The sequence below is a fragment of the Lepisma saccharinum genome, chromosome 1 (assembly GCF_977018435.1).
Source record: "Lepisma saccharinum chromosome 1, izLepSacc3.1, whole genome shotgun sequence".
Classification (NCBI taxonomy): Eukaryota; Metazoa; Arthropoda; class Insecta; order Zygentoma; family Lepismatidae; genus Lepisma; species Lepisma saccharinum.
The window spans coordinates 54,993,341-55,019,311 of record NC_139229.1 but is presented as its reverse complement, the minus strand read 5'-3'; the positions used below and the strand labels follow the sequence as shown (position 1 = coordinate 55,019,311).

The window sequence follows — 25,971 nt, the reverse complement described above, 5'->3', positions numbered from 1 at the left end:
AGAAGCCATGTATTTCGTATTTTCTCAGACATCTATAGGGCGTTGTATTAAAAAAGAAAAAAAACTGAGTTGAGATGGTTCCCGATCAACTCGTAAGAAGTCTAACTTTGAAATATTTGTGAAAAATTTGCCAAAGCATTTATTTGTTATATATTTAGCTGTACGTAATGACACTCTTCAAGCACTGAAAGTACTATCATTACTAGAGCCCGGAAGTTTGGCAAAATGCCTCTTTTTATCTACTGCATATATTGATAAAAAATTTTCCGGATATACGTTTCTTATGTTGTTTCGAATGTTTTGGAAGTCTTTTCATTTTGCCTATTTTGCCTATTTGGGACCCCACTGCCTATTTTTAATTATAATGCCTTTTTTTGCCTTTTTCAATGAAATTTGACATTTTTTTTTAAAAAAAATGTGTATATATATTATTTTTCTCCCAAAAAACGTTGTTGGCATTTATTTTTCTTCCGTTTATTATGTGAATAATTTTCGCCTTATTTAAGTAATATTGAACTCACGCATGTTTCAACATTGCTGAAGGAGAAAAGTGTGAGAAAAAAGTATTTCATGCTGAGTCAGGATATTGCCTATCGGTTAACATTTCTTGTGCATGATTGACTGCTGAAGTGGACAGGTTGATTTCGAACACAAAGAAAATATTTCTGAAATCTCCCTCTCGAACCCGAAAATTTCAGGAAGTTGCGATTGAGCTTAGTTTACCTCAGCTACCAGTCTTGACGAGATGGGGAACCTGGATATCAGCAGCTATATATTATGCTAACAACCTTCAAAAAATCAGTGAGGTGATCGATGCTCTTATTCAAGTTTACTTTTGCACATTATGGTGCATTGCCAGAGACAATTACAATTATAGCATCCATAAAAATCTTCGAGGAATCTATGCAGCAGATGATGGAAGTGCCAGGAGAAAAGGGGTGAGCTGTTGCGGAAAAGTGCTAACGGGTAGTGAGTGCAAATGAGGACTTGAAACAATTGAAAACAATTTGTGATATTCTAAAAGGTGAAAATGCTGTTACCAAAATGAGTCCAGCTACATTAGCTTGTTATATGTATGCTCCAATAACTTCTGTCGAAGTAGAAAGATCATTTTCTATTATGAAAAACATTCTCTCTGACAGACGACTATCAATGAATGTTTAGAACTTAAAAAGCACCTTGTAGTAGTTATGTGCAATCAAGACGGAGAAAATTGAAATGCTCTTCCCAAATTAGATTTTAACATTTTGCCAGAAATTATAGATAAAAGTAAGCGACTTCTAAATGTGCCTTTTTCGGTTTATTTTGCCTTTTTTGCATTTTAGTGCCTATTTACCACATTATAAATGCCTTTTTGCCTGCCTATTTTAACGAAAATAAATGCCCGAACTTCCGGGCTCTAATCATTACATAGACAGAACCTACATCCTTCAGATCTCTGAGAAAGCAAGGAAAGCCATACGCTCAAAAGTTGTTTTTTTTGCAATCAATCAATCAATCTTTTGTGGACAATATGAAGAGCTGGCCAAGGCTTCTTTTCGTATGGAGTGGTATTAAATGCATATACATGCGTGTTTTAGGGTGACATCTCAATTTCTAGTATATGTGAAAAGGTAAACTTTAATGTAAACAAAAGCATGCACGCCACAATTAAAGATTTTTGAATCTACAAAGAAAATCCGTGGTGGAAGGGTTAGCTTAGCGCGCTATGATGCCAGGGGTCCCGGGTTCGAATCCCAGCCTGGGCATGGATATTATTTGTGAGTGTCCACCAATTCCATCATATCATCACTCATCTTCATCTTCGCGATTAGCTAAAAGTGGCAGAAATTCGAAGTAAAATAAACCAAATATATCAATCAAACATTCCCGTCTCACTCAATGACTTTGTGAACCCAATCCAAAATCTGCCAATAGAACCTGAAGTGTCTCATTTATCTCGTGCATTCATCTGACTAATGGAAATTTTCTTACAGTTTGACTTTAGGGTTTAACTTAAAATGGCGTTGTGTTTGTATTGCATTCGATACCAGAATCAGATTCTAAGCAATAATGTCCAATTATATTATTAGTATACCTAATACATAGGTAAAAATAAGCCCCCCCCCCCCCCCGGTCTGATATAATCGCAGATTGCATCCTGTTTAAATGTCTAGGAAAGATTCATTTCACCTAGGAATGATATGCCGATGCGATGAGTCTAGAATTGTCACAGCCTCATCTAGGCTCATGTGTGGTGAGGTCCTTCTCGTTCTTGTTTCTGTTTATTTTTCTTTCGGTTTCCACTCTGAACTTATTAAAAACACATTCTTGATCCATTTCATGCTCAGATAGCCTAGGGACTCTATTTTATAAAAATCTCTTAACACAGTATATAGGTTTAAGTATAGTTTTCCGAACACCCTCTTGCCAAGTTATGAAAAATATATTCGTGAGGTACAGTAGTAGTACATTGTACCCCCCTCCCAAGTTGGTCTGTCGTGTCTCATCTCATTCGGGTAAGTATTTTGTTTCGGAAAATTCCATTTTAAATATTCAAAAGAAAATGGGATCAGTCATATACCCTTCTGATGAAGATTTGTATCTTATCTTCGAATCGACGCGACCACCTCTTTAGAAAGGTGTACCCCCTTACGCAAGGGAGCATTCGTCTGCAGTGTGATTTTCTGAGAGCAAATCTGATTCAATCGTTCCACACACATTTTAAACAATTTTCATCTCCTTAAAGATGTTTTCAAGAACATAGGTCAATGAACTAACTAGTAGCAAGCACAATGTAGTAGAATCAGTTTACAATGGTTTGAATTTCTGTGGTAAGGAAGATTAAGTTATACAAAATATTCATTGGGCGAATTTAAAATAGGTTCCTTTAACAGTAGCACCTTGCGTCTGCTGTCAAATTACATTAGGGGGGTACAGGGGGTACAACTCGATTTGCGGATTTAGGGGGGTACAGTACCCCCCTTCAAAAATTTGAGGGGGTACAATGTACCCCTGTACCCCCCCGTTCCTGCGCCACTGTGAACAGGCATGCGCAGTAACACGTAAACACGTAGTCTCTCGGAAATATTGCATTGTGTCGTATCTGCCTTTTAGCAACGAGGTGTTAGGCGTGTGTGTAACATTGCAAATAATACTGCTTATTTATCGTACAGAAAGTGTGTGTCTGAGTATCTGTAAGTTTCTGGGCAAACAAAATGCCACCCATTAACTCCAAACTTGGGTCAAAAACGCTTCACAGTCAATCTCGCGAAGTTGTAAATAATGTACATTCCTTTGCAAAACGTGAAGCGGCTTCTGGTGGTTTGTTAATACCATTGAAAAAGGTACAAGAGAGAGTGGCAGCAGCAACTGGGGTGCCTGTCAGAACATTAAGAAACATAATTAAAGAAGGGAAACAGTGTGAGGAACAAGGCACCTCTTTTCAAACGCCTGGGAAAGTGCATCGTGTACCGAAACGAATCACCGATATTGATGACTTCGATAAATGTGTAATAAAACGGACAATTAACAATTTCTACATTGAGGACAAAACGGTGCCAACTGTGAAGAAACTGCTCTCAAAACTGCAAGACAACATACAGTTTAGAGGAGGCAGTACAAGTTTAAAAGTTATATTACGGGATATGGGATATAAGTGGAGGAAAACCAGAAATAACAGAGCGATATTAGTGGAAAAGCATGATATTAGATCAATGCGTGTGTCATATTTACGTGCAATACAGAAATATAGGGGGGAAGGCAGACCAATCATATACGAGGACGAAACCTATATCCACAGCACGCACACAAGACCTAAAAACTGGAGTGATGACAACACTTCAGGATTGTTGGCTCCCATTTCGAAAGGACAAAGACTGATTATTATTCATGCTGGCGGTCGTGCTGGGTTTGTGCCTGGTGCATTTCTGATGTTTAAATCCAACAGAACGACTGGCGATTACCACCATGAGATGAATGCTGCAAATTACAAAAAGTGGTTAACTGAAAAGTTAATTCCAAATTTGCCCCCCAAATCAGTTTTAGTTATTGATAACGCCCCATACCACAACGTGCAGTTAAACAAAGCTCCTACGAGTGCTAGCAATAAAAGTGTTATGCAAACCTGGCTAACAGCTAATAATGTGCCATTTCATGACAAAATGCTGAAGGTCGAACTTTACAGTCTTATTAAATCTCATAAGCCACTGCGTAAAGAATATGTAATAGATAATCTCCTCGCCATACATGGACATACTGTTCTCAGATTACCGCCTTATTCACCAGAAATCAATCCAATAGAACTCATTTGGGCCGATATTAAACAATGGGTAGCCGGTAACAATACAACCTTTAAACTGGATGCTGTAATGAATTTGTGCGAACAGAGGGTTAATGAGATTGGGATAGAAAAGTGGGAAAACGTTTGTCAACACGTGGAGACAATAGAAAAACAATATATTGAACAGGAGGGAATTATAGAGGATGTTATTGAGAACTTTGTTATTAACGTTGGAGATAGTGACACCGGTAACAGTAGTGACAGTGATATAAATAGCAGTGGAACTGATAACGAAATGTCAGGTGTGGAATACCTTTCAGATGTATAAAACACTTGTTTGTAATATGTTAACAATGAACGTGTTCGTGTGTGAATATGTATAAATTTTAATATTTATATTATATACATTTTGAAGAAAAGTTGTTTTGTTCCGTTATGTTCGTTCATGTAAAAAAATATTTTCACATTTTTTTATCTGGTGTGTGCTATAATTAAAACTTCGAAACTCCAGCTTCTACGTCTGTTCGTATGTGGGCGCAGTGTTTACGTTCCGCACAACATTAGCCATCGTCATCCACATCGGCCAGTCACGTGCTCGTTAGAAACTCCCCTCGCAGCGCGCACAGTCAAGGTCACCGGCAGAAATCGAACGTCGCTGCTGTACGTAGAGTACGTATTCCCGTGTTCTTTGTCTGTTTGCAACAACTGCGTGGATACCTGTGTGACATTACGTGGGTGCTAATCACGGTAGTTGTGATCCGTCACTCGGGGGGAAAGTGACCCTGTTGCTGGGCAATTCTCGAACAGGACAATGGTGGAGTACTCTACCCACGAGCTTGCTGATATGCATCTCGTTTATGGAGAGGCAAACCGAAACAGCCGTGAAGCACGGCGTTCGTATCACGAACGTTTTTCCAATAGGCGGTTACCAGCACATGCACTCTTTCAAAGACTTGATGCTCGACTGCGTGAAACTGTACCCCATAGGTGGGATTGTGGAAGACCCCGCACTGTGCAATTTGAAGAGGACGTGTTGGACGCGATACGAGACCGTCCTGACACCAGCACACGTGTCATTGCTCGTACTCAACAAACCCACCATAGCAACGTGTTCCGCGTTCTTCAGGCGGAGGGATTGCACCCATACAAATTGCATAAGGTGCACCACATACTGCCCACGGACTTTCCCCTACGCTTGGATTTCTGCCAATGGTACGTGCAACAAACTCTTGCCATTCCAGATTTCCCAACAAGAGTTTTGTGGACCGTTGAGGCAATATTCACCAGGGACGGCATGTTCAATAGCCACAACAGCCACGTCTGGGATATGGACAATCCGCATGCAATCATTGTGCGCCATCATCAACATAGGTTCGCAGTGAATGTGTGGTGTGGCATAGTAGGTGACCACTTGATAGGCCCGTACATTTTGCCCTTTACTTTGTGTGGTGGGAATTATCGGGTGTTTCTACATGACGTATTGCCTGAACTTTTGGAAAACGTGCCACTGGCAGGTAGACAACATAACTGGTTTCAACACGACGGCGCCCCCGCACATTTCGACCGGGGAGCCAGGGCCTTACTCAACGATATTTTCGGCGATCGTTGGATTGGCAGGGGTGGACCTTTACAGTGGCCACCTCGTTCCCCCGACCCCACACCACTGGATTTCTTAGTGTGGGGAGAAATGAAAAGGCTCGTGTATGAAACCCCCTTGGAAAGTGCTGAGGATCTCGTCGCTCGTGTTAGTGCCGCTGCTGGGACAATTGTTGACATGAAAGAGGAATTTGCGCGTACCAGACAATCAGTGCTTCGCCGATGTCATCTTTGTCTTGAAGTCAATGGCGGACATTTTCAACAAAGTCTCTGAGTATACCGGTGTTTGTGAGCCCCTATTAGCACCGCATAGTGTCCTTTAGTGAAACGTGCGAGTGAAGATGCTGGATATCGCTGTACGTCATACCCTTGATCTGCATGTGCGGAGGTTGTGCGCTTCTCAATGTAATCCCTTCCAGATGCTGTGCCTGGAAATGTTACATGCCATTGTGTGCGTTTTCTCGCCATTCTCCGTCTTCATTCCTTCGAGGATTACCCACTTTCTTTGGGGAGCTCTCTTGTAGTATACGTATGTACAGCCTGCTTTTGTTTTTCGTACTGCAAAGTAGTGTGTCAACATTAAGGGATTGAAAACGTTTTTTTATGATTTTCCCGTATTTTTTTCCATTTGGGATGGTGTCCCAGCAGTAGTGAGACATGCGACAAATTGGTTTCTTTTCTCCTTCGTACCGCAATGTGGACATACGTCGCCATTTTTTACTGGCTACATTCCGATCTCAACATTATGTTGAAGATAGTAGTAAATTTCTTGTATTTTCCATCAGGGGATTCTCCACTTTCTTTGAGAGTACCCTTGCGCAATTTACACTGGGCCTCAATTGATGCACCATTGTATTCGCCAGGTACGATTTTGTTTGTATTATTTTATTCCGACATTGATATCTTTCTTCCTTCTTGAGTTATTGTGCCATAAACATGGTGTGAGACGATTTTCGCACGCCTGTCACTCGAAAACGGTGCCGATTTCGACATTTTTTCACATGGCATTTTTTCCTTGTTTTTACTTGTCGAATCACATCCCAAGCGTTGTAACAGGTATTTTGCAACACCCTGTATAATGCGGCCAGGAAGCGGTATAAAAATGGTGGTGATGTCAACTTTCTCAAAAAAAATATTGTATACTTAAAAATGTAATAGAAACGACATTTCAAGGTCACATGTTGCGACTTGTTCGTTGGTACCATTAAAAACCTCTCTCTTCACAGTTCCAAGGTCTAATCATTTCCACATTCTTCACCATATTATTGACACAAGTCCTCATTTTATGAGCTCTTGAAACATTTGAACGTCGCAATAGTGTATTAAAACAGATCTAATTGTTCGTTCCAAATTAAAATTTGGAATGTAAAAATGTTAAATGTGTAGGTGGGCATCATCATGTAAGATGCAGATTGTGTACAATATAAAACGTCAGTTAGGAAAAACAATATACAAAGAAAGATTTTACAATAAAAATGTTGGAGGAGGGTTAGTGTAATTGCTTATTTTTGGAGGAGGAAGGTCGCCAAGCTGATGGTGTTAATGGTGTAGAGATATATGTAGACGACGTGGCATGGTTGAGAGAGCAGGAAGAATTGAACGTAATGTAAAAGGAAACTACGAAGTTTTGAGAATGGGGACGAGACAGCATGGTAAAAATCAAGACAAGAACAAAAGATAATAAATATGGCAGTAAAGAAATAATGCCATATAGTAAATATATGTAAAGAACAAGACAGATCTCTGCAAAATCGAGATCAAGACTTGAGTTATTGTTTTTTTAAGTCCACTTTATGCACAGTAAGGCTAATTGGGACTGGACCTACAGTTTAAAGTAGGATCCGAACCACTATGGGCTTCCACCGGATATCGAACCCGAGACCCCTTGATTACAAGGCAACTACTCTACCACTGTGCCATCGGGGAGGCCCTATCAAGATTAGTGTTCGAAACTCTCGATCTCGTTCGAGACTTTAAGTACGATATTTAAAAAATTTACCTAAATCAAATCTACAGACATACAAAGCGGATTTCTATCTGATTCTTTGAAGACAAGTTTTATTGATAGTAACAATAAAGTTAGTACATCTGTATCAATTGTAAACTTGTATACATAATTGCATACATTCAGGATGGAAATGACATTTTCCATGGTTTATAGCGTCGGAACGAGACGTCAATAAGGACAACATGTTGATTGTTGAGACTCGAGACTTGCGCAGAAGTCTTGTTTGCGTTCGCCTGCTCCACAGGCCCCTGGAACAGCTTCAACTCTGTTTACCACCAGGTACTTAACTGGACACACCCTAGAACCACATATGTAGGGAGGTCAACGGGAAAAGAACAGGGATCTCCCGCATGGCATTTATGGACCATCCCTAGCTTCTCTTTTACAAGAAATCTAAAGACTTGGGGGAGGGAATGCAAACAGACTGGAGCAAAATTACATAAACGCGGGTGAAGAGTTGAGGAGGAAATATAGGGTGGAACGAAAGAGATTCGTCTGGACTTTCTGAGGAAAATGAAAAAAATAGTCAAAAGCCGCCTTGAGCTGTTTGAACACACGCTCTCTAGAATAAAAGTCTCTGATATAAGAATATGATTCCAACCAATACAGTTACGGGATATACCATCATCATATATTGCTACACTTAAAAAGGGTAGGGTTCACCCCACCCTCCACCCCCAAGATAACTTCTTGCATGTTGCATTAATGCAAGTTCAGAAACAGAAAAGGGCAATTCATTTCCAAATACTTATTCAAAGCTTTACAAATATGCAACAAACAGCAAAACACTGCAGAGAAAATAATCCTTCCTTGGGACAATCCAGACAGATTTCCAAACGATTGGAATTCCTTAAACTTGTGCAAAAATGGTTTCATTCTTGCAATCACAACCCACCCAAAGCCCTTCCATTTGACTTCTGACCGTCCTCTTTCCAGTGTTGCACATTGCACCTGGTTCAAACTGGAAATTCCCTTTCGAGCTATAAATTCACTATGTTGTTTACAGGGAGGACCACGAATTAGTAGTCCGGCTCCACATTATCCAATGCTAGCTGGGGATATTTATTCGTGACCCACTCTGTATAACGTGCTTTAATCCATCCCCTTTGACAAGAGTCTCGTAGCGTGTAAAGTATTCCAACCCTACCTCTTTCATACCTAGGAAGATTTAATCTGTATTCGCCTCTATAAATCAGATGCTTGTATTGGCTGCATATAATACTGTTAAGCATAGGATCAAGCTTTTTTCTATCTACTGAAAAGGCATTATAAAGTCAATTTCTGTTTTAGAATTTCTAAAACTCTTCATGCCGACTGTATACCATATAGTGCCGAGTATCAGAAGATACGGCACCACATCTTCTGACGTTGAAACAATAGTACCAAAAGGATTGGCCAATTAGCTTGGATATGTGGACAGGCGTGGGAAACTCATGGCAGGCCTAAAGCTTTCTTCTTCATCTTCTTCCGTAAGATCGTTACACTTATATTTATAACCGTGTGTCAGTAACAGTGCAAAGAAGCAACATGAATCTAACTCATAACTTGTATGCAAGACCTGCCAGAACCATAAAGCATATCTTATTAATACATAAACCTAAAGTCGCCTGAAGATATCAAACGCACACATCACTTACATGACCGATTGCCTTTCCATGTGTAGCTTGCATGTAAATATAACGATACGGCTAGTACATGTGAAAGAGCATAATGAGACAAAATTCTGCATAACAAGATGTTCCGATGCGAATCGCCACCCTGATCCGAGCACAAAGATCCTAATCTTTGCTTACAGATAAGAACTACAGGTATAAAAAGCATGTCTGATTACTGTGGTCTACGGATCATAATTGAAGCGATTAATCTTCAAGAACAGTGCTTGGGTGGTTGGTAATTGCAATCATAAGGCCACAGTCCTGTTGCACAATTTTTAACAAGTAGCTTGCAGCAGTTATCAGACAGTGCATGATCTCAAGTAGCTCCTGTCATAAAATTAACCCCAAAGCGTGATCAAACGACTTGGCAGAACCTCGAGGGTGACGAGATGTGCACGTAATGCCATGTTGCGAATCGTGAACCATAAAATGACTTCAAATTGCAGTTCTTTAGCCAATCTGTGTGGATAGTCTCATGATGTGCAAGAAGACTATACCCTGTACCAGCTAACTCTAGACCAGGCGAACGAGAACAAGTCTCTGCGCAAGAAGTGACGCGAGATGGCTCCACCAATAAACAGTGAGAGAAGCGGGATTGCGTAATGGACGACTGGAATTACCCGATTTCTCTGCTTTGCTCTGTCAGCGTTGCAAACTTTTGAAACCAATAATACGTACGCACATGGCAAACGGACCGTACGCTTGGTTTAAGAATTTATTAGGGAAATATTAGGGATAAAACAGCAAGTGCAAATTTTGACAAGCCGTGCATTTAGCGTACGGAATAAGGTCTGGACCGTACGTCCGTACATGCCATGAAATTTCTGTACATGTACGGTAATGACCATACGGTTGGCAACGCTGCGCTTTCACCACTCGATTTCCCTCCTCCTCCTCTGCCGCTATGCGCGGCCCTGCTCTATAATTAGCTGGGACAGGGTATACATTCCAAATGATACAGTAGTGCCAAAAAGATAAAAACAGTGGCGAACTCGCGAACTAAAGACGACAGTCATTTGTTTACTTAGTCAACGCAGGTATAAATGTTCAGTTGTGTTCGAGTGGCCCCTGTGTTTTCATATTATAATTTGCATTGCTTGCTTCGTTGTGAAACAATTACACAACGTTAAATATTACGTCTCTGGTCTCGCTGTGTACGGTTACCCCCCCCCCTTTCATGATGATACCAACACTTGGCACTGCACAGGGGTGTAAGGTTGACCAATTCTGAAGACGCGCCCAAATGCCAACTTCTCTTGCAAGAAGTACACCCTGGATTGCATTTTGCAGACCAACGAGGCTCTGGCGTCTGAACTCAACCACTTCATGCACAGATTGCTTTGTAAATAGGGGTCTGAACCACCATGTGACTCCACTGGGTATCGAACCCGGGACCTATTGATTACAAGGCGACGACGTTACCACTACGCCAGCGGGGACGTCCTCTGTCGGGTTGTGTCTTGTCCTCATCTTATCACTATTCATCCACATCTTCACGATTAGTGTCGGCTTCCGTAGCGGTGTGGTAAGCACCGCGTGCTACGACGACAGGGGTTCTGGGTTTGATTCCCGGACTGGGCATGGATGTCACTTCATCAATTTCATCACATCCTCAATCATCCTCACATTCGCGATTAGCCAAGAGAGGCAGAAAATTGAAATCAAATAAATGAAATCAATCAATCACTTGGCACTGAATAAAGGTACCGCGCATTCTGGCAAAGCAGGGAAGGATTACATGGTAAGCAGCTGATTGCATCATCCACGCTCCTTTCACACGCTAAGGCTTGAAAATTCGGCGATAGCACCAGGTATCGAACCCGTGACCCCTTCATTACAAGCCGACCATAACAGAGCTTTTGTTTACGGTATAGATTAATCTGAAATCAACTGTCAGCCACATGGTGTTTTTATTGATTATGCAGAAGGTGTTATTTCAGTAAGCAGAAAAGATCTGCTTCTGTCCAACAGATGGGGCGAACAATAATCTTCTAGGTAATACACTATAATGGATAAGTCTAGGATCAGGTTTATATTGAACCGTATTGATAAGTGTGGATAATATTTCAATTGTGTTAACCGTATTTCGATATCAACATTCAATTGTTTGTAAAGTTGTTTATTATGAAATTGTAAGTTCAGTCATCTAAGAAATCGTTTTCTAAGTTCGGCATATTAAATCGTTGTTATGTATGTTATGTATTCAGTGCACGTAAGAATCTGTAAATTCATGTCACTGATTTGAGATATTTTTTGCAAAGAACTACTAGTTGTATTTGATTAGGCTTTCGAGGATCCTCACCACATTGACTAAATTGAAAATGTACATTAAAAATGGTAAATTACTGAAGCGTACGCGTCATAACTTCGATTGCCAATACAATTAACAGCAACGGGTGGGAATAATTGGGTGGGGGTAACAACACTTCTTCTGGACGTGAGGCTGAGGTGCACACCCATAGACCCAGACCACGAACCGCCACTGCTCATGAAGTACCTACATGTGTAAATAGATTAACCTCTGCGTAAATACACGACACGTATGAACAAATATTTTAAAAAAATTACCAAGTAACAAACATTCCACACATGTCATAAAAAGCGAGATGTACGTACTGAGATCGTGACGTGGCAGTATCAAATACAGTACTTAGTATCAGGGGCGGTTACTGATATTGCTGCAGTGTTACCATGAAATTTCATACTTTTTGTAAGTATTTTTTCATTGTTTTCCTAATAAATATATTGAACGTAAACAAATAACTTTACCCTTAAGTGCTTCAAAAAGCAAATTTCATTATATGTTAGAAAGAAGGAGGCGACCTGCGAGATTTCACAGTATGCGAGTGGACGCACAGGTGGTCGTTGCAGAGCCGAAGCAACGGCCCGATTTCTACAGCGCGTGCTACTGCAGCGAGGTTCAACGCTGTTCTTCCTATCCTCGTGATTCAGCCGACTCGGCGTTGCAGTTACTGTGCAACAAACCGATTCGACGGACCGGCAACACATTTTGCAGATCTTGCGAAATACCAAAACGCCCGAAAAGTATTGGTCGTTGGCCGGTACCGGTGAACAAAATACAACCGATACTTTCCGATACCGATACATCGGCATCGGGTCAGCCCAAATATTAGTGTATATATAGGGCCCGTTCCGAAAGTACATATTTGGTCTCACTTCTCTCCCTAGTAATTTACAATGCATTACAGAAAATAATTACATTGGGGCGAAGCGAGCATGAAAAGTTTTAGATCCAAACTTAAAACAATATTGATTTAATAGGGCGCAAATAATTTCACGGGGCACCATGACATTCTCTCTTTTACAACCTTTTGCATTCAGATCGTTCGGTGCCCAGGTCCGACTCTCGCTGTCCCTAGCTTTTAGAGAATGTAAGAAAAGCGAAGCAAGCAAGAAAATTTTATGAGACGTATTTTTATTTGCATAACATTTGAAATCGAGAGGGGGCAATTGCTCCTCTGTGTCACCCTCCCTTGCAGGTGCTTTTGGCCGTCTGGAAGAAAAATGCAATAAAAATATGAAAACTAATTCCATATTGAGTATAATTTTGTTCTTAGATTCTGCTAGCCTTGCTTTTCTTCTTTTCAATGTTTGTCCCCATAGAATTGGCTTCCATCCAAGGTCGGGGGGGGGGGGGCAATGTTTCGCCACTGACCGCAAATAGTTTCACGGGGTGCCATGGCATTCCCTCTTTTACAACTTTTTTTTTCATTTACATCGTTCGGCGGTGAGATTAAGAAAAGGAGGTATTGTGAGCGAAACGAGCAAGAAAATTTTACAAAATGTATATATATTTTCATAAAATTTGAAATCGAGGGGGGGCAATATTCCCTCTGTGCCCCCCTGAAGGTGTCCTTGGCCGTCAATGTTTGCCCCAATTGCCCCCTCCCCCTATGGTTGAGCCACTGGCTTATATAGTAGCCAGTTCCGCTGTGCTTAGTAACCTCCGTTTCCTGTGGAATTCTCCTATGCAAGTGGGAGCATTCCAGGAGATGGACTAAACCGGATGTGAAGTACACCAGGGAACAAACGTTCTGCACCCGCATTCCCAGCCATCTACAGTATGGTTCATAGAAATATTTATTACATTAACCACTTTGTCTTACTTCTTGTAATTTAGCTGGGAGCGTGACAAAGTGTGTTGAACAACAAACTACAGATGTGGAGGATGATGTATTTCTAACACCAGGTATGATTTTGCGTCCCCACGAGATCCAGCGCCCTAGGCTTCACCCAACTCCACCTACTGCTTAATATGGCTCTGAGTCAAGGGCGCCCTCAGGGAGGGGCCAGAGGGGGTACTTGCCCTCCTTGAGATTTCTGGAAAGAGTTAATGTAATTCGAATTGTGAAATTGTAGTGATATTTTACAACAAAAAATATTGTTTTCTGTTACTTACAGGCCGTAAGTTACAGCAACAATTATTATTATTATTATTATTATTATTATTGAAGTAGGGTTACATTTGAACATTCAGTCTAATATCTAACTATAAAAAACATATTTTTGTCCTAAATGAATTAATATGTTAAGTATACTGTTATGCAAATATGTATATATGTATAATATGGAAAAGGTAAAAAGGTAAAGTGTTCCCTTGTGCATAGCACCACGCCATGAAGGCGTATAGGGGGTGTGAGGGGAACGCCCCACACTTTCTTGATCCGGTCGTGAGCATTACGCCACTGACCGCCTTTACCCCCCAGGGTTTCCCTCAGGTACCCATGTTATTCGACGCTGGGTGTGCGCCGGGGCCGCTTCCACCGTTAGAAAAGTTCTCGGATTTGAACCGGCCGGTGATCGAACCCGGGACCTTTAGCATGGTAGTCAGACGCGTTACCGACTGAGCCACCGCGGCCATCCATGTATAATATGGAGAATATGAAAATTATAAATGTATGTAATATTTTTAAAAAAATATATAAGTAATAATAATAATAATAATAATAATGATAATAAAAGTTTAATTGACTTCCCCCCTGAAAAAAAATCCTGCGGGTTCCCTCGCTCTGACTGTACACTGCAAGCAGGATGACGTAACAAAGGAAACGAAAAATGACACGGAGAATGATCGTTTTGTCACCTGCAGTCACAAGGGTGACATTAACCATTACCAGCAACATGCAATGGAAGAATCATAAGTATCACGAAAGCTCACATAATGAGTAGTCGTTGCTTGGTTTTTCTAGGTGCTGAAGAGTGGCTGAAGTATTTCCGAGGTGAGAACATGTTAGATAACGAGGGTGTGATTAATGTGTGTGCGTACCAGAGGTGTAACTTCAAGTCAAGGTGAGGTAATTTTTTTTGAAACTGGTAATCGAAGGACTTGATTGCTTTGAGAGTTGCGTGGTGCTACATCGCTGGGCAAAAAAGGGCCTGGGAGAACGAACCAAATATATAGCCTCAGGCATATTACTAAACAAGTTTACAGGCGCAAATGCTATCGGGAATAACAACAGTTTTTCTTGATTTTTCCTCTCTTCTTAAGCTGATAATTCCGGGAACAAGTATATTTTTTTTTTGGTGGGAGGGGGTACTTTTACGTAACATAAATATATAATTCGTAATTTAACAGAAACCTGTGTTTGAGACAAGTTTTCACCTGTGGTAATTTCTCACTAATTCGGAGAAATATAAAATTAGTTTCGCTTTTGGAAAAAACGAAAAAATCATAAAATATTGTGAAATTGCAACATCTCAAATGCAACCGTTTTTATATATGTGACAATTTCAGAAGCAGAAAGATGGGTACAGGCAGAGAATACTTCTGCCAAGTTCTGAAATGGGCAGCGCTAAAAATATATATTTTCACTCCTTTGCAACACATAGAAACTCTCGGAACGATTACTTCAATCCTTCAGGTTCTAATTTTCATTTGAAATTTTTCAGCAGGCATCGGAAGCGAAAAACTCGCACAACAAAACAAGCTGTGTTGTTTTAGTGTTGTTATGCGCCGCACTCTCATGGTGTGCACAGCGCCAAATATTTTGGGCATAAATTAAAAATTCCACCTCAGAAAACAGAAATACACTCTGTCCCGGGGACATCTGCATTTCAAATGCTCTTCATCCAAAATTTACTACTTCCATAACATTACAGAATGCAATATCACAATAACTACAGAGGACTGTACAAAAAATGTATAATTCTTGCATTAGCAGAAACAATATTGTATATTTGTACATTACTAGCTGATTACTCGGCGTTGCCCGGTATTTAATTATCCCAATCTTGTATTGGACAGGAAAAGAATGAATTCTAACTATAGTGTAAAATGTAACTTATTTTAAATGTGATCGTGAATGTCACCAATTAGCTTAGCGACTCCGAAAACTATGGATTCAACACTAATCTAGGTCATTTGTGGCATTTTATTTTTCACCCCCTCTCACCCCCTGCCAATAGGTGATGAACCGCATTGGGAGTGTCACGAAAACTATGGCTTCAATTCGCAACACAGCCTGAATGTTCGACAACTCGAGAAACACTCAGATTGCATAGAGTCACGGATGTCTGTTTGTGAGGAATTTAATACTGCTGGTTCCCGATTATTTTTACATGTCACCCTTTCCCACCCCACCCCTAGGGTGCCAGGAGTGTCTTACCTCAAAATATTATTTCCAGATTACAAGTGATACGTGTACCAACTTTGGTTGAAATTGCTCCAGGCGTTCGGAACAAACAAATATACACACCTACACACACACATACATCCATGTTTATATATATAGAAGATAGATTTAATTGTTTTCAAAATCTATAGCCGACCTCCATGAGGGTTCGAATCGCGCCCTGGAAAGGCTGTTCTTTGTGAGCGTCCCTTCATGAATTTTCATCATATCATCACTCATCCTCATCGTCGCGATTAACTAATAGTTGCAGAATAGCGACGCTAAATAACAAAAAACAATGAAATCAATCAAAATCTTTAAGAATTATTTAAAAATAAATAATTGAATACGTAGGTAGTTACAGTGTATACCAACTATTGCTCGACAGTCATGATTTTTTTTATATACTCAGGAAGAGTCTTCTCCCAATATCAATTAACAAATATTAAGTTTTATCTTGGGGTCTGAAGACCATTGTCCATTAAAATGAATCACGAACTATTCATAATTGAACATTCGCGTTTTGATTAATCGCAACGATTAGGATGCATGATTTAGCTAATGAGGTGGCATTCACAGAGGGACAGTCATGCTCTGGTCAGTACTGGAACCAGGAATAGAGATTGTGGGTGGACCGTTCAACAGGCTTGGCCACAGGGCAGGCCCGTAGCCAGTGTTTTATTTCGGGGGGTGGCCTCATCCCTTATCAGCACAAGCGTCGCCAGGAATATTTGTTGAGGGGGCAGGCCACAGATAAAACTTGATTACTAGAAATAATAATGACAATAATAATTATTACCACGGTTATAATAGTCATTTTACAATATTAACTAGTGTATGTTATTAAAAAAACAATTTTAATGCAAAATTATTATTATTATTATTATTATTGTTATTATATAAATGGAGAGACTTTGCTACTCGATCCATCGTATGAGTGAATATCCAACACAAGTCTTAATGATTATTGTACTTTGTTATTAACTTTTACATATTCTGCTCAAAGAAGTTTCTAAAAGTTAGGGCCAAATTTTACTCATAAAGTTTATATTGTGTGACTTCTTTTGTGTTGGATTAAATGGTAGAATATAAAAATAAAACCTTGTTCCTCTATTATACACTAAAGGTTTTTCGATCTAATGTTTAATTCTGCTAAGGAAGTAAATTAATTACCACTATACGCTATTAAAATTAGATATTTGTAGCAGTTCCGAGGGGACTTCAGACACCTTAGCCCCTCCCCCTGGCTACGTGCCTGTCACAGAGGCGTCTTTGAGGATAATAGGCGACGACAGACTGGATTTATTTCGCGTTCTTCTCTCTTATGTTTATTTATTATCGACCCATTCAGAATGGGATTAAGTACAGAATAAATTTCCTTCCTAAAGCAAAAACAGGAAAGTTCTCACACGATCCCGAAATGAGGAAGCTGGAGTTTTATCTGGAATTCAGCTATCCCTGGTCTTCTCTGCCACTTGCTTCAAAGTGAACTTTTGCTTCCAGTGAATTTCAAACAGGTTCCATTGGAGTCCTGTTTTCGTGTCTAATTTCTTTAGTCACACCAGAGTAATTTTTTCTTCCTTATGAAAAAGCAAAATTAAAGAAAAAAAGAGGTCAAATTAAACGAAAAAACAAAGAGTAATCAGGGAAGATAATGACAAAAAGGAGACCTATTCAAGGTTACTGATGTTAATCGTAAACGTTCGCGCCTCCACGAAAACTTGGATCGGTGTTATTACAAACACTTAGGGAAATCGGGTGGCTATAATTATATAGAACATGACGTGCGTGATTTGATTAATTATTTAGCATTACAAGTTGGAGTTTTTCCTTTCGGAAAGATCTGAATTCTCTCAATTATATCAGTCTTCGATTCCACATTCTTAATATTTTTGTGCCAATTTTCCGAGCATAACAGGAATATAAAAGCAATTAGCTGTAGTTTGACATGAGTTCGTTAGTCTTCAAAGTAACTATGCAACAATAGGTAAAAAACTATTTTTAAGAAGGGTAGCAAAATTTTTCGCCATCTGCACGAAGCTCGCGCAGTTCAATGAAGATTATCAATGCGTGTGGTAAGGAATATTATGGCTGAAGGGGGGAAAAAACGAAGCCCAATTTAATCGCCATTAATGCTGGCGGCCAGCAATGGAGTTGCACACAATAGTTGCCCGGAGGGTCTCTCTTATCGCACAATTCTTAAACACCTTTTTGAGACTAGCACCGCTCTTCGTTGTCTGACGTCAGGCTAAATGCCTTCGTTAATAGGTTAGGCATGTTTGGTTTAAGTCTCTTAGATAGTAAATGATACGTTATGGTCAAGCCCAGAAGAATTGTGCCCTAAATCTAACATGGCTAACCTAACATCGACGTCAGAAGACGATGGGCGGGATTTGACAAGAAAAGGGTGTGTGAGAAGTGTGCGATAAGTAAGGCACTTGCCCGGAGGTAACTAATGGCTGAGGAATTGCTAGCCGGAGACAGGTAGAAATAAAAGAAAGAACGCATCGGATACGACACGGTTGTTTATTTGCAGGTGCGGGACTTGGAGAATGTCATATTCTTGTGAGTGAAGTGTTTGGACAAAGAAGAGGAGGGTTTTTCTGCGGCACGAGTCAACAAGGCTAGACACGAAGATTGTACACGCAAACCCGTGTTTTTCCCCATGAAGCGGAAACAAAAAGACAATTGTCGCCATTTCTTGACGAGCACAGGCGATTGGGTCCTTAGGCAAATATACTGCCTAAGGACTGTTTCTTCCTTGTCGTCTCAGTGACTGGTGGAGAAATAGAGGGAGGGAAATATAATAAAAGAGCTAGAGAAAGAGAATGTCTGGAAAACAGAAGGAAAGAGTTAGATAAAGAGAATGTTGAGGAAAAAGAAGAAAAGAGTTAGATAAAGAGAATGTTGAGAAAAAAGAAGAAAAGAGTTAGATAAAGAGAATGTCGGGAAAACAGAAGAAAAGAGCTACAGAAAGAGAATGTTGAGGAAACAGATGAAAAGAGTTAGAGAAACAGAATTTTGAGGAAACAGAAGAAAAGAGTTAGAGAAAGAGAATGTTGAGGAAACAGAAGAAAAGAGTTAGAGATAGAGAATGTTGGAGAAACAGAAGAAAAGAGAGAAAGAGAATGTTGGCGAAACAGAAGAAAAGAGATAGGGAAAGAGAGATTAGGGAACCAGAAGAAAAGAGAAAGGGAAGTGGGGAGTCTGGAAAGAGAGTTTGAAACAGAAGAAAAGGGCTAGGGGTAAAGAGTATTAGGAAAAGAAGAAAGGAGCTAGGAAGAGAGAGACTTGGGGAATAGAAGAAAAATATAGGGAATAACAGAGTTGGTAAACAGAAGAAATGAGTTGGGAGAAAAGAGTCTTATGAATACATAAGAAAAAGCAAGGGAAAGAGGCAGTTATGAAGGGAAGGGAAAAAGAATTAGGAAAATAGACGAAAAGAGCTACGCAAAGAGAGAGTTGGGAAAGAGAAAGGGCTAAGAAAGGAGGGAGATTTGAAAAACAGAAGAAACGAGCTACGGAAAGAAAGACTTGATATATATGGAAGGAGATAGTTGGGAAAGAGAAGAATATAGCTAGGGAAAAAGAGTATTAGGAAAACAGAAGAAAAGAGCTAGGGAAAGAGAGAGTTCGTGAAACAGAAGAACAAAGCAACAAAGAGATGGTTGTAGCTACAATACACACACAACCTCTCTCAATATTGCGATTAACTCATTCATCTCAGGCCCTATAAAATGTGGATCAACAAATGTTACATCCACCTTAGGTACTAACAAAACATTAAAAAACTAAGAAGCAAAGTTACCTGCATGATCATATATGCTTCAATTTGAACCGCTTATTACATCTGACGCCCTTTTTGATCAGAAGAGAGACGCGAGCATTTCTTGCTCCTACTTGGCTCACAATCTTCGAAGAACTAACACGGGACTTAAGACCCAATGAACATATGAGTGGCAAACGGTGAAGATGTCTGTTTTTACGTGCAGACATGGTGTTAAGATAGCTTTTCAACCTGCTACAATGGCGTTTTTCCCACCATTGCCGTCACAAAAACACACAGAAAGGAGCACATTACACGTTGCATTCGGCATATTTTTATGGTCACTTTGTGTATAATTTTCCACGTTCTGTGTTCCATTTCAGCTTTAGTTTCCTTGAAGACTCTTGTTTCAGATCCATTTCTAACTCGGGACCGTCTACTTATTGTTTTTACGGTATCGTCGGGTCATGTAATTTGGTACAACCAATCTATTATTGTGGGTTTCTACTAATAAGCAGCAACCTGACCATTCGCAGGAACTTTATGTCCAGGTTAACTGGACGTAAAGTGATTTTCTTAATGAAATTGGAAAAGCGTCGCACCAATGCCCACCTGGAAGTGTAGAGGAAGACAAGATAAAGAGGTTGGAGGAAAGAAGTATGGAGAAGAAGCCAGACTAATAAGGACAGATGAATCCTTTATTGCCAACTAATTCCGGCCCTCGCTGTGTTCTGACAATCATTAAAAACCCATACAGTAGCTTTGGCACTACAATCAAATCACTTTTTGCGGAGTTTCGCTGCTCTTCTTCGCCTCATAGAGTTGTTTGTGGATGTTTTTTTTTTTTTGTGCAAAGCCTTGCGCTGTGCAAGGTGCTTCGCGATTCTCTTCACCAGGGTTGGTTTCTCTCTGTGCCAACAATTTAGAGGGAAATTGCTTCATATGATTGCAAAAAGTAAGTAAAACCATGCATGAATACAAACATTTTGGTAACAACATTTGTTTTTAGTGTGCCAGCCTAATTTTTCCTTCCTTACTTCTTGACATGGATATTGTTTTTTTCTCTCCCTCTTGGAAAGCTACTAGTACGAGACCTTTCACAGTCTAGTCGTGTCTCGTGAACAACTATGCCCATCTCGTTCTCGGTCTCGTTTCGATTTCCTCTCGGCTTCATTTCGAGTCCCTTTACTCTGATTTGATTTTTATTTAGTGTCGCTCTTCTGCCACTTTTGGTTAATCGCAAAGATAAGGATGTGTGAAATTGATGAAGGGACACCCACAAAGAACACCCATGCTCAGGCTGGGATTCAAACCCGGTATTTAATTTCTGTGTAAAAGAGACAACACATAGAATCTACCTGTAAATAATCAGACGTCCCCCCTCCTATGTCTGAATAGTTGTACAGCGAAGTAATTTTGAAAGTAAGTAAATGATAATACGGCCCCCAAAGTTCTCTGCCGTATTGAGTTTCACCTCAGTTCAACCGACGCTGCTGTGTGATGGCAACCTCTCGTAGACCCTACCACTTGTGAAGCATAAACAGTAGAGCCCTCCTTGAGTATGGTATGCTTCATGCGGTTAGATTGAAGTATTTTTTGAGTAATTTTGCTGTACGTGAAGTCTACATGTAGACTATATCGCACTAAGGTCTCAAACGAGACGTGATTCGGAGAGCTGTTGTTGTTTTGTTTAGACTTTAGACACTTCTGTCCAGGTTCTTAAATTGTGGTCTTGTTCTCGAGTTTCATCTCGGTGCCATCCCAATTTTTTCCTCCAAATTCTTCTAAGTTCGTGAATCCAGGTGTACACTTCAGATTAAGCAGTCACTTCACCAGAAATAGGGTGCAATGTCCTATGCTGGTACATCACAATTTTGGAGTGAATTTCTATTCTGAATGCATTTTTCAATCCATATTAATATGTACTATTCGCGGTGATCAGAAGAGTTTGCTGACGTGAAGAAAAGGGGAAACGTTGATTTGTGGGAATTCTTAACGAAAATTTGCTACCATCACTGTCTGGAGAGTAGAACGCTCGGATGGAACAGCAACCCTAGGGCGAATAACGAACACAGTTCGCGTGGCCGAATCAAACAGAGGCACGAGGCATTGAAGCTCTCGGTCTTCATCCCCCTTGCCGGAAGACCCTCAGCCCCCGGGAGACGCCTGAGCGCTGTTAGGGTGCGTGCTCTCTTGAGAGAGAAGGGGGGAAGAAACAACGCCAACATTGTATCTGGCAACAAGAGCACGCAACAATCCTTATCGGGCAGTGCACGGACGTCGGATCTCCGGTTTTCGGAACGTTTTGTTCCGTCTGCCAGAACCCTGGAAACGATCGCCTTGCAGATAGAGGGCCATAATTGCTAAATTAGGTTCCGATGCCCTCGATCCATGAAGGGGAGGCTGATCGGCTGACAACGCCTGCTTTCCTGAACTAATCCAGCACCTGAAATGTACTTGGAGCTGGTAGCGACAATGAAATGATAGCCTTAATAGGAGCGTTTTGAATCTATTTAGCCTGATCCCAGCGCGAGGAGGCTGACGGGGTGTTGTGCATACCTGCCACACCCACACGAGATGTGTGCATTCCATAGGATTTGTCCATAGCAAGCAACAGGTCGAATTTCTGACTCTCCATATTGTACAGGAGCTGTGATGTGTATCGCTTCACGGATAAATTGTTATACAGGGTGTCTCATAAGTAATAGCGCAAACTGACACAGGCGAAAGTACACGATAATAGAAGCAAAAAAGTCTCAGTAAACATGGGTCCGCAAACGAGCAGTTTTCGAGATAATCGCGAATGTGTGATTACAAGCCGCTACTGACTGCATTGTTTGTAAACGTCATCCTAGTTGGTAAAATGCTAATAATGTGTGCGACTGTGTGGTTACAATCCGGTATTCATGGTATTTTGTAAACACCGAGTCCTCTACTCCTTGCGCGTTCCGAGGTTTGCTCTTTGTTTACAAAACAGAACATTTCCGAGAGGTGGCGTTGTAATCAAACAGGATGGATACATTCAGTACACAGTCTAATCGTACTGTGGGAGTCACGTCAGTTGTGCTGTACTGCGTAGTGAAAATGGAACCTTACAGCAACGAAGAGTACATTTTACCAACTAGGACGGCGTTTACAAACAATGAAGTCAGTGGCGGCTTGTAACCACACATTCGCGATTATCTCGAAAACGGTTCGTTTGCAGACCCATGTTTACTGAGACTTTTTTCTTCTATTATCGTGTACTTTCACCTGTGTCAGTTTGCGCTATTACCTGTGTCAGTTTGCGCTATTTCTTTTGAGACACCCTGTATAATAACCAGAGGAACGTAACTAAAATAATTCGGTTTTCAGTTTTATCAAAATAAACTCCTCTGATGAGCTCTATTTGGAATCAGAGCGACATCTCCACTTCTAATCCTTGACAGTAAGGCCCGCTTTAGACGAAAACATTTCCCTTAACATTTTTGCTACCATATATGCTATGTAAATTCTTCCAAAAATATTGTAGCATATAGTACACAGATAGTAGTTTGTTTACACGGAAGCATTTCATGTAACATTTCGGTTAGCTTTTGCAATTTCAATGTGTATATACAGCACGAATGCCACGTCGAGTTACACCGTGAGTGCACGGTGTTCACTTTGAAACAACTAAAACATTCTTCTACACGTATACCGTATACGTTATAAAGTGTGTACTTAAGGAGCGCCATTGTTTTGTACCTAATACCGTTTTACAGGAAACGTTATTCCTCTCGGTTGAATAGATATCGTCTTTTAAAAATGCGAAGTGATAGATTGTAGTCACGCAGCCGCCATTACACCTGCACTCGTGACCTAGAGCTCTCTTCTGATTGGTTATGCTACGAAAAATGCTACGGAAATAGCACCGATCCTATCCTTGACAAATACCATGAAATATGCCATGGCATCTGAAATGCCATAAGAGTTTTCATTTTACACGGTAGCATTTTTGTCATGGCACAAAATGCTAAGGAAAATGCTTTCGTGTATAGCGGGTAACTCACTGTTTTTTTATGAGTCAGATATGTTTCTAAGAATACATTATTTCCCCTCTCCTGTAGATTTGATAAATTGGAGTTACGTCCCCCTGGTTCTCACACGACGAAATGTGGTTTTATTTTTTATTTTTGTTATATAGTGTGGCTTGTCTTCCACTTTTGGCCAACCGCGACGATGAGGATGAGTGATGGTATGACGAAACTGATGAAACGACCCTCACAAAGAACACCCACGCCCAGGCCGGGATTCGAACCGTGGACCCCTTGTGTCGTAGTGAGCTGTGCTAACCATACCGCAACGGAGGTCGGCACTGTATTATAATTACGATCCTAATCGCTAGGCATTAGAATTTACATGAAGGCTCTGAGAATCAGAGCAATGTTCAGTCTCATTGTCTGCTTCTCATTTCTACCCTCGCAATAACAGATACAAAATATTTTATTGAAATAATCTAAAACAAGGTTTCTCAAACAATGGTACGCGTACCAGTACTGGTACACGAGCATGGCAGAAAATTATTGTAAAATCTCGCGTATTCCAATAATACATAATTATTTCTTATTTTAATGTCAATAAAATTGGGTAATCCAATTACGATTTAGTAATTGTATAATCATCAGGTTACTGGTATTTGGCAATATAATCATGAAATTTTAAATGTTAGTATTGGTTGATTGATTACTTTGCTTAATTTTACTTCGCTTCTTGTACCACTTTTGGCTAATTTGCGAAGATGGGGATGAGTGATGACATGATGAAATTGATGAATGGACACTCACGAACATCCATGCCTCAGCCAGGATTCAAACCAAGAACCCCTGGCGTCGTAGATGTTAGTATTGAAAACCTTGTAACATGACTTGCTGGTACGCAGAAAGCATGTATTTTGGACCACTGGTATTCAAGTCTAGAAGTTCAAGAACCCCCGTTTCTAAAACATCATTCCTCTCCATCAATTATAAAATGAGTATGAATAAATATGTATATATCTGTATCGCCTTGGTATGTAGTATATTTATGACAACTAAACGAGTTGCATGACTAAGGAATTTTTATTGGGACGCAATTTTACAGTCTTATTCGATAAATTTTCGAACAAGACAAGATACGCATAGCATTGGTTGTACAGAATCCGCAAACGCAGATCCAACTTCTTTTTATGTTGCTATTTCATCTCATATTAAAGTTTATGAATTTATAATATCATTAACATGTTGTCCTTGCAGGCCAACTTGGAGCAAAGAGCAAAAGCACTAACTTCCCCAGATAATATACTCGTTGATAACAAGAGTATCTTAGGAAGTAGTCCCAATAATTCTCGGAACACGTTTCTGGTACGAGTGCAGGCTCAGCATGTGTTCCTATATGTTCACGTGAGCCAATCGAAATTTATTACTCTGATATGTTAACATAATTGTAAAACGGAATGTCTGGGGGCGAACAATAATTCATACATAACCCCATCGAACAGGCTCTAGTGATGTTAAATTAGTTAGGTTGAAATGGGTATATTTCATTGTTAATATCAATTTGCATGTTATTCGACGATTGATTCCGAATCAAGTGTTTCTGTTCCTCAACTTGTTACGAGTTAAAAATTACTGCGATACATCCAAGAAGGTATGGACGTGACTGAAATATTAGTTTTTCATTTAGTAAATTATTTTGTAACTTCCTGTACCACATTCTATAAAGCGAAGGAAAAGTAAATTAAGACAGGACAAATTGCTTCTTTGTTCTTCTACACGAGACCTGCGCTTTCTTTCCATTACCATATTATATCACTGCTAATATTGATTGATTGATTAATTTGATTGATTTGTTTTATTTTACTTCGCTTCTTGTGCCACTTTTGGCTAATTTGCGAAGATGGGAATGAGTGATGATATGATGAAATTGATGAATGGACACTCACAAACATCCATGCCCAGGCCAGGATTCGAACCCAGGACCACTGACGTCGTAGCGCGATGTGATAACCACTCCGCCACGGGGGCTAGCCTCTGCTAATACTATATTACAATAAT

General features: G+C 40.2%; 1 protein-coding gene across 1 annotated transcript in view; it reads left to right on the top strand.

The window, feature by feature from the left end:
• Positions 1 to 14,711: 14,711 nt before the first annotated feature.
• Positions 14,712 to 25,971, top strand: part of LOC145992306 (uncharacterized) — a 183,308-nt gene continuing 172,048 nt past the window's right edge. Inside the window, exon 1 of the mRNA XM_083128797.1 lies at positions 14,712 to 14,760. The gene's annotated coding sequence lies outside the window, so the exon portion shown is untranslated. The remainder of the gene's footprint in view (positions 14,761 to 25,971) is intronic.